Source organism: Pristiophorus japonicus, unplaced genomic scaffold (genome assembly GCF_044704955.1).
Source record: "Pristiophorus japonicus isolate sPriJap1 unplaced genomic scaffold, sPriJap1.hap1 HAP1_SCAFFOLD_3962, whole genome shotgun sequence".
NCBI classification, from domain to species: Eukaryota; Metazoa; Chordata; class Chondrichthyes; family Pristiophoridae; genus Pristiophorus; species Pristiophorus japonicus.
This window is the reverse complement of record NW_027253830.1, coordinates 964-10,475: the sequence shown is the minus strand read 5'-3', so window position 1 is coordinate 10,475 and position 9,512 is coordinate 964. Positions and strand designations below refer to the sequence as shown.

The 9,512-nt window shown below is 56.8% G+C and overlaps 1 long non-coding RNA gene across 1 annotated transcript; it reads right to left on the bottom strand.

Moving 5' to 3' along the window:
* Window positions 1–522: 522 nt before the first annotated feature.
* On the bottom strand, window positions 523–8,683 carry LOC139250597 (uncharacterized). The gene is made up of 3 exons (XR_011591334.1): window positions 8,568–8,683; window positions 671–800; window positions 523–589 (listed from the first exon to the last, which is right to left on the bottom strand). It is a non-coding gene; the product is annotated as an uncharacterized lncRNA (long non-coding RNA).
* Window positions 8,684–9,512: the final 829 nt, after the last annotated feature.

Here is a 9,512-nt window from a genome sequence, read left to right as displayed (position 1 = left end):
CAGAGAGGGGGGGGGGGACAACAGAGAGGGGGGGACGGCAAAAGGGGGGGGCGGCAAAAGGGGGGTGGGACGGCAGAGGGGGGGCCAGAGAGGGGGGGCAACTCACAACAGAGATGGGGGGCAGAGAGGGGGGGCAGAGAGGGGAGGGGCAGAGAGGGGAGGGGCAACTCACAACAGAGATGGGGGGGGGGAGACAACAGAGAGGGGGGACAACAGAGAGGGGGGGGGACAACAGAGAGGGGGGGGACAACAGAGAGGGGGGGGACAACAGAGAGGGGGGGACAACAGAAAGGGGGGGACAACAGAAAGGGGGGGGACAACAGAAAGGGGGCAGGCTGCAGAGAGAGAGGGAGGTAAAGTGACAGTGAACTTGTGGGACAGTGAGCAAGAAACAGAAGAGAGCAAAATGAGACATAGACAGACAATACACAAGAAACAGACTAACCAAACTCATGTGTGAGTCACAGGCATTGAATGCGATTTGAGAGAATCACCTGGACAGAGGAGTCACTGGTCTGTCAACATTCAAGTGCAGGTGATGCTTTCACTGTGCAGGACCTTTTCTCAATCTCACACACCGAGAGAAACTCTACAGATGGCAAGAGAAATGTCAAACACTTTTGCTGACTTGGATAAAGAGAAATGACAGTTGTTCTTGTGTTTCCAATACCTTCTTCAGGACACCGAGTTGCTGTGTTTGTGCTTTCAGATCTGAGATGGTGTCCCTCTCCCTCTGGAGGTCATTCTGTAGTGCTCGTCTCCACTCTTTCTCGATCTTCAGATCAGTTTCCAGTTGGACCCTGTTAATTCACAACCAGTTCAGCCTCCATCAAGTACACGGCCGTAGTGCACAACACATGTCAGTTAAATATACGAAAGGTTATCCTCTTTGGTGGAACAAACAGGAAGACAGAATATTATCTGAATGGTGACAGATTAGGAAAAGGGGAGGTGCAACAAGACCTGGGTGTCATGGTACAGCAGTCATTGAAAGTTGGCATGCAGGTACAGCAGGCGGTGAAGGCGGCAAATGGATTGTTGGCCTTCATAACTAGGGGATTTGAGTATCGGAGCAGGGAGGTCTTACTGCAGTTGTACAGAGCCTTGGTGAGGCCACACCTAGAATAGTGTGTACAGTTTTGGTCTCCTAATCTAAGGACGTTCTTGCTATTGAGGGAATACAGCGAAGGTTCACCAGACTGATTCCCGGGATGGCAGGACTGACATATGAGGAGAGACTGGATCAACTGAGCTTGTATCCAATGGAGTTTAGAAGAATGAGAGGGGATCTCATAGAAACATATAAAATTCTGACAGGATTGGACAGGTTAGAGGCAGGAAGAATGTTCCCATTGCTGGGGAGTTCCAGAACGAGGGGTCATAGTCTAAGAATAAGGGGGAAGCCATTTAGGACGGAGATGAGGAGAAATTTCTTCACTCAGAGAGTGGTTAACCTGTGGAATTCTCTACCGCAGAAAGTTGTTGATGCCAGTTCGTTGGATATATTCAAGAGGGAGTTAGATATGGCCCTTACGGCCAAAGGGATCAAGGGGTATGGAGAGAAAGTAGGAAAGGGGTACTGAGGTTGAATGATCAGCCATGATCTTATTGAATGGTGGTGCAGGTTCGAAGGGACGAATGGCCTACTCCTGCACCGAATTTCTATGTTTCTATGAAACACACAAGCTGTCTGAAATGGTAATTTGGAGGAATACCAGACAAAAGGCTCTTCAAATTGGGCACTCTTGCAGATTTGAGACAATGGGAAATTGGTTAGCACATCCCATAGCAGTTACCTCCATGAGGTTAGAATGGTTTATATTCAATATATGTGGCAGGAGGGGCTTAGCTGAACAGATAATGGTGTGATACTCCCCACAACTAAAGGGGGAGGGATTGATTCCTGATCCCTGGACAAATCAGAGGTTAGCTTTGGTCTTCCTGGAGTTTAATCTAATGCAGTCCAAGCCTGAGGTAGTGCCATTGAGATCTTACTCTCTCGTCAGCAGCAGGGAGGCCTGACATGCTCCAGGCCAAGGTATGAACACACACAGCGGGTAAAAGAAAAGGTTAATACCAGTTCAGTAACTACTAACTTGTGAGTTTAGCCCATAGCATACTTTGTTATTTTTCATCGCATGAGGAGCAATAAGATAGATGCACCTCACTGTGTTCTGTTCATTCGTATATTACATGCAACATCAGCCAGTTTGTTGATTTACAGGGGGCTCTAGATTGTTTTTCATTCCGCCTTACCGAAAGATAAAAGGCACGTGACGACATGCGAGACAAGAGTTGGATCCAGCACACGTAGTGAGGGTTTCATTGTTATGATCCTCGGGTCGCATTATTGAATAGCGTGATATTGGCCTGTAAAGGGGCTCTCCAGATTGTAGGGGACAGGAGGTCCGATTAGGACAGTGACCAGTGGCACTGAGCCCGAGAGAAAATCTGCTGCAGACTCAAAATTAACACAGCCATCACACATGAACGCAAGTACCCCACTGTTCTCTCCTTTGATGGACCTGAATGCTAGAATGGCACACTAGATACTGCAAGCATCATTCCAGGCTAGCTGCCAGCAGGCACATGACACGGACCAGTGGAGACGACTGAGTTTTCCTTCCTCCGCAGCTGAGATGAAGAACTCTCTGGAGTGAGGAAAGAGATGTTGAACCACTCTGCTCTCTAGCAACACCCTCCCAACAGATTTACTGATCCAACCTTCAATCCTACACCTGCTGCCTGCAAGTTCCAGCTGCTCAGGAGCTCCATACACAAGGCTGGTCCTGACTGGCACGGACAGTTTGTGGGGAACATGGGGTGGTGGTGGGGGTAGAAGGGGCGGGAAAGGGAAAGCTCTACTGAGATTCAGGCTGACTCACATTGTTGGGGCACGTTAGTGGGAGTAATTTTGCTGAACCTGATCAGGGAATATTGATAATTATCCCAGGGGATCAACGTGGAAAGATGTCCCTGGGGACTGGAAACACTCATCACACAATCAGATAATCTACACAAATCGATTTGTTAAAAGCTACTGCAATTCTGAACCTTCAAATGGCATGTTTGGGATCTGCCAGCAGCAGAGATTGTTCACACCAGTATCATTCACAACCGCCCGCACCCGTCACAACTGCCCACACCGGTACCCATTAACAACCGCACTATTCACACCCGCACCAGTCACAACTGCCCACACCAGTACCCATTCACAAATGCACCTTTCACACCTGCACCATTTACAACCACCCACACCATTCACATCCATAGCCATTCACAGCCGCACACACACGTACCCCTACACACCCTCAACCATTCACACCCGTACCCATTAACAACCGCACACATCTGTACCCCTTCACACCTGCCTGCACCATTCACTCGCCCACCCGTACCCATTCACACCCGCCCATATCCAGCCCCATTAACACCCGCGCCCACTCAAACACCTTCACACCCGCACCATTCACACCAATACCAATTCACAAATGTACCATCCACACCCGCAGCCGTTCACAAATATATTATTCACATCCGTACCCATTAACAAATGGACCATTCACATCCGCACCATTCAAATCCGCGCACACCTACATCAATCATACCCTCACCCATTCACATCTGCCCACATTCACAAATATACCATGCACACCCGCACCCATTAACAAATGTATCATTCACAGCCGCTCACACCCGCAGCATTCACATCTGCCCACACCCGTACCCACTAACACCCGCCCACGCCCATACAATTCATATCCACCCACACCCTTCACAACCGCACATCTGTACCCCTTCACAGCCGTGCCCATTCACACCCGCGCACACCCGTACCCATTCACACCCGCGCACACCCGTACCCATTCACACCCGTGCCCATTCACACCCGTGCCCATCCGCCACATTCACTTCCGCCCACACCCCGTATCTATTCACACTTGCAACCATTCACACCCGCCCACACCTGCACCATTCACACCTGCCCAAAGCCGAACCATTCACACACCCGCACCATCTACCCACACCCGCACCAATTCAAAATGTACCATTCACATCCGCCCACACCCGTACCCTTTAACAAATGTACCATTCACATCTGCTCACACCTATACCCATTCATAAATATACCATTCACACCTGCCCACACCTGTAGCCATCCACAAATATACCTCACACCCGTACCCATTCACAAATGTACCATTCATATCCGCACCATTCACAACCTTACACATCTGGACCCCTTCACACCCGCCCATACTCGTTCCCAATCACATTCACACCTGTACTAATTCACACCCGTACTTATTCACACCCACACTATTCACACCCGCCCATTCACACACGCAACATACGAACCATTCACACCTGCGCCACACCCGTACCCATTCATACCCGTACAATTGATATCCGCCCACACCCATACCAATTCACAACCGCCCATACCTGCACCATTTACACCCGCATCAATCACACTCGCCCACACCTGTACCAATTTACAAATGTATCATTCAAATCCTCACATACCTGCACCATTCACAACCGTACCCATTGACAAGCCCGCACACACCCGCATCCGTATCCATTCACACCCGCACCAATCACACCAGCACCAATCACAGTCGCCCCATTCACAACTGCCCACTTTTGCACCATTTACATCCACCCACACCCCCATCCAAAACCGCCCATACGCACACCATTCACAACTGCCCAGTCAAACCATTTCCAACCGCCCACACCTGCACCATTCATACACACCCACAGCCATTCACACACACCCACAGCCATTCACAACCATACCCATTGACAAGCCCGCACATACCTGCTCCCGTACCCATTCACACCCACCCACACCCAACCACATCGTACCCATTCACACCCACACAAATTCACACCCACCCACACCCAACCACATCGTACCCATTCACACCCACACAAATTCACACCCATCCATACCCGTACCATTCACAACCGCCCACACCCGTACTCATTCAAACCAGCCCACAGTCGTACCAATCACACCCGCCAAATTCCTCACCATTTACAACCGCCCACACCATTCACACCCATACCCATTCACAACTGCCCACACCATTCACAACCGCTCCCTGCCCCATCCCCTCCCCATCCCCCAACGCCCGCTGTGACCCCAACCTGCACCATGTCCTAACTCGGTCCCCGAAAGAGAGCGAGGGAGCAAGTTGGGAGGGGAAGAGAGAGAGAGAATAGAAAGGGGAGGGGAAGAGAGAGAAAGGGGAGAGGAAACGAGAAAGAGGGAGGATAAGAGAGAGAGAGAGAGAGAGAGAGAGAGAGGGGGCGAGAGGAGAGAGGGGGGGAGGGGGCGAGAGGAGAGAGGGGGGGAGGGGGCGAGAGGAGAGAGGGCGAGAGGAGAGAGGGAGGGAGGGGGCGAGAGGAGAGAGGGGGCGAGAGGAGAGAGGGAGGGAGGGGGCGAGAGGAGACAGGGAGGGAGGGGGCGAGAGGAGAGAGGGGGGGGGGGGGCGAGAGGAGAGAGGAAGGGGGGGGGCGAGAGGAGAGAGGGAGGGGGGGGGGGCGAGAGGAGAGAGGAAGGGGGGGGGCGAGAGGAGAGAGGGAGGGGGGGGGGGGCGAGAGGAGAGAGGGAGAGAGGGGGGGGCGAGAGGAGAGGGGGAGGGAGGGGGGGGGCAGAGGAGAGGGGGAGGGAGGGGGGCGAGAGCAGAGAGGGAGGGAGGGGGGGCGAGAGGAGAGAGGGAGGGAGGGGGGCGAGAGGGAGGGAGGGATGGAGGGGTCGGGAGGGAGGGAGGGATGGAGGGGGCGAGAGAGAGGGAGGGGGCGAGAGGAGAGAGGGAGGGAGGGGGCGAGAGGAGAGAGGGAGGGAGGGGGCGAGAGGAGAGAGGGAGGGAGGGGGCGAGAGGAGAGAGGGAGGGAGGGGGCGAGAGGAGAGAGGGAGGGAGGGGGCGAGAGGAGAGAGGGAGGGAGGGGGCGAGAGGAGAGAGGGAGGGAGGGGGCGAGAGGAGAGAGGGAGGGAGGGGGCGAGAGGAGAGAGGGAGGGAGGGGGCGAGAGGAGAGAGGGAGGGGGGGGCGAGAGGAGAGAGGGAGGGAGGGGGCGAGAGGAGAGAGGGAGGGAGGGGGCGAGAGGAGAGAGGGAGGGAGGGGGCGAGAGGAGAGAGGGAGGGAGGGGGCGAGAGGAGAGAGGGAGGGAGGGGGCGAGAGGAGAGAGGGAGGGAGGGGCGAGAGGAGAGAGGGAGGGAGGGGGAGAGGGAGAGAGGGAGGGAGGGGGCGAGAGGAGAGAGGGAGGGAGGGGGCGAGAGGAGAGAGGGAGGGAGGGGGCGAGAGGAGAGAGGGAGGGAGGGGGCGAGAGGAGAGAGGGAGGGAGGGGGCGAGAGGAGAGAGGGAGGGAGGGGGCGAGAGGAGAGAGGGAGGGAGGGGGCGAGAGGAGAGAGGGAGGGAGGGGGCGAGAGGAGAGAGGGAGGGAGGGGGCGAGAGGAGAGAGGGAGGGAGGGGGCGAGAGGAGAGAGGGAGGGAGGGGGCGAGAGGAGAGAGGGAGGGAGGGGGCGAGAGGAGAGAGGGAGGGAGGGGGCGAGAGGAGAGAGGGAGGGAGGGGGCGAGAGGAGAGAGGGAGGGAGGGGGCGAGAGGAGAGAGGGAGGGAGGGGGGCGAGAGGAGAGAGGGAGGGAGGGGGCGAGAGGAGAGAGGGAGGGAGGGGGCGAGAGGAGAGAGGGAGGGAGGGGGCGAGAGAGAGAGGGAGGGAGGGGGCGAGAGGAGAGAGGGAGGGAGGGGGCGAGAGGAGAGAGGGAGGGAGGGGGCGAGAGGAGAGAGGGAGGGAGGGGGCGAGAGGAGAGAGGGAGGGAGGGGGCGAGAGGAGAGAGGGAGGGAGGGGGCGAGAGGAGAGAGGGAGGGAGGGGGCGAGAGGAGAGAGGGAGGGAGGGGGCGAGAGGAGAGAGGGAGGGAGGGGGCGAGAGGAGAGAGGGAGGGAGGGGGCGAGAGGAGAGAGGGAGGGAGGGGGCGAGAGGAGAGAGGGAGGGAGGGGGCGAGAGGAGAGAGGGAGGGAGGGGGCGAGAGGAGAGGGAGGGAGGGGGCGAGAGGAGAGAGGGAGGGAGGGGGCGAGAGGAGAGAGGGAGGGAGGGGGCGAGAGGAGAGAGGGAGGGGGCGAGAGGAGAGAGGGAGGGAGGGGGCGAGAGGAGAGAGGGAGGGAGGGGGCGAGGGGAGGGAGGGGGCGAGAGGAGAGAGGGAGGGAGGGAGGGAGGGAGGGGCGAGAGGAGAGAGGGAGGGAGGGGGCGAGAGGAGAGAGGGAGGGAGGGGGCGAGAGGAGAGAGGGAGGGAGGGGGCGAGAGGAGAGAGGGAGGGAGGGGGCGAGAGGAGAGAGGGAGGGAGGGGGCGAGAGGAGAGAGGGAGGGAGGGGGCGAGAGGAGAGAGGGAGGGAGGGGGCGAGAGGAGAGAGGGAGGGAGGGGGCGAGAGGAGAGAGGGAGGGAGGGGGCGAGAGGAGAGAGGGAGGGAGGGGGCGAGAGGAGAGAGGGAGGGAGGGGGCGAGAGGAGAGAGGGAGGGGCGAGAGGAGAGAGGAGGGGGCGAGAGGAGAGAGGGAGGGGGCGAGAGGAGAGAGGGAGGGGAGGGGGCGAGAGGAGAGGGGGAGGGGGAGGGGGCGAGAGGAGAGAGGGAGGGGGAGGGGGCGAGAGGAGAGAGGGAGGGGGAGGGGGCGAGAGGAGAGAGGGAGGGGGAGGGGCGAGAGGAGAGAGGGAGGGGGAGGGGGCGAGAGGAGAGAGGGAGGGGGAGGGGGCGAGAGGAGAGAGGGAGGGGGAGGGAGCGAGAGGAGAGAGGGAGGGGGAGGGAGGAGAGAGGGAGGGGGCGAGAGGAGAGAGTGAGGGGGCGAGAGGAGAGAGGGAGGGGGCGAGAGGAGAGAGGGAGGGGGCGAGAGGAGAGAGGGAGGGAGGGAGGGGGCGAGAGGAGAGAGGGAGGGAGAGGGGGCGAGAGGAGAGAGGGAGGGGGGCGAGAGGAGAGAGGGAGGGGGAGGGGGCGAGAGGAGAGAGGGAGGGGGAGGGGGCGAGAGGAGAGAGGGAGGGGGCGAGAGGAGAGAGGGAGGGGGCGAGAGGAGAGAGGGAGGGAGGGGGCGAGAGGAGAGAGGAAGGGGGAGGGGGCGAGAGGAGAGAGGAAGAGGGTGAGAGGAGAGAGGGAGGGAGGGGTGAGAGGAGAGAGGGAGGGAGGGGGCGAGAGGAGAGAGGGAGGGAGGGAGGGGGCGAGAGGAGAGATGGAGGGGGGGCGAGAGGAGCGAGCGAGGGGGGGTGGGAGGGAGCAGAGCGGGGGAGGTAGAGGTAGATGGGGGGGGTAGAGAGGGGGAGGGGAAGGGGGAGGGGAAGGGAGAGAGAGAGAGAGAGAGAGAGAGAGAGACTAAATGAGGGAAAATAACAGTAGAGCAAGTGCAGGAAAGTGTTGATATTTTGTGCAAACACCGCACCGTCCCGTATTAATATTACAGCTTCTCAATCACCAACAATACTAATGTTTAGTTGAGGCTGCCAGCAGTCCAACAGATAAATTTAATCTGAAAGTCACTCCATTCTTTCAATGTCCTCAGTTTCTCCCCAATACTTACAGCTGGCATTCCTTCTGCTCCATCTCTCTCTGCAGGGTTTCCACCTTGGTTCCCAGTTCACGCTTGAACTTGTCACTCCTCTTCTCCGCTGTACCCTGATCCTTCTCTGCTTGCTGCAATCTGGTGCAAGTTAAATCAACTGTGGGTAAAACTGATGCTCAGACGGGGGTGCAGGGTGGGAAATAGAACAAAAATACAAAGAAAGCAAACAACAGGGCACAAATATCAGCAAATTAAAGTGTAGGGGATGTGAACCCAACACAGCAAACGCCACAAAGATCCAGACACCAGTTTCTGTCACTTACACTTTTAATGACTCCTCAATTAAAAAGCAACAATGTTCTCAAAGTGTTTTCAAGCACATACAATACAGCAATGTTACTCATCCAACAAATGTTGGAGTGTCAGATTATAGCACTGAAATCACAGGAGGGGTGAAAACTAACCAGAAAATGACAGCACGCAGATATAACAACGGATTGGCTCCACCGACACACACACACACAGGAAGGAAGTACCAAGCTCCCTATCACCGCTTCCTGCACTGGAGGGGATTTCAATATTAGAAAGTTGCCCACATTCCTGAATACTGAACATGTTCACTTGGCAGTTGGTGTCTAATCTTCTCACTATTGTGTTTATGTTGAACTGCTGGTTACAGACAGCAGGAAGCAGAGCCCCTTCACCCATTTCCCCCTCCCCCAACATCTCATGGTCCTGGTCTTCAGTCCCCGCTCCCATTCACTGTATCCAGTCACAGCCTGCCTCAAGTCCACAGTTTGCTGCATTCGGGCTGATCCTCTTCCCTGAAGGGTATGGACTCCTTTGTGGGGCACAGTTCAAAGGCACCGATCCCAGCTGTACCTCATCTTACGTCATGTCCCATCACATAACGTCATCTCCCAGAACCCAAGGAGGGAGCTCAACCAGCAGTCCCATCACATA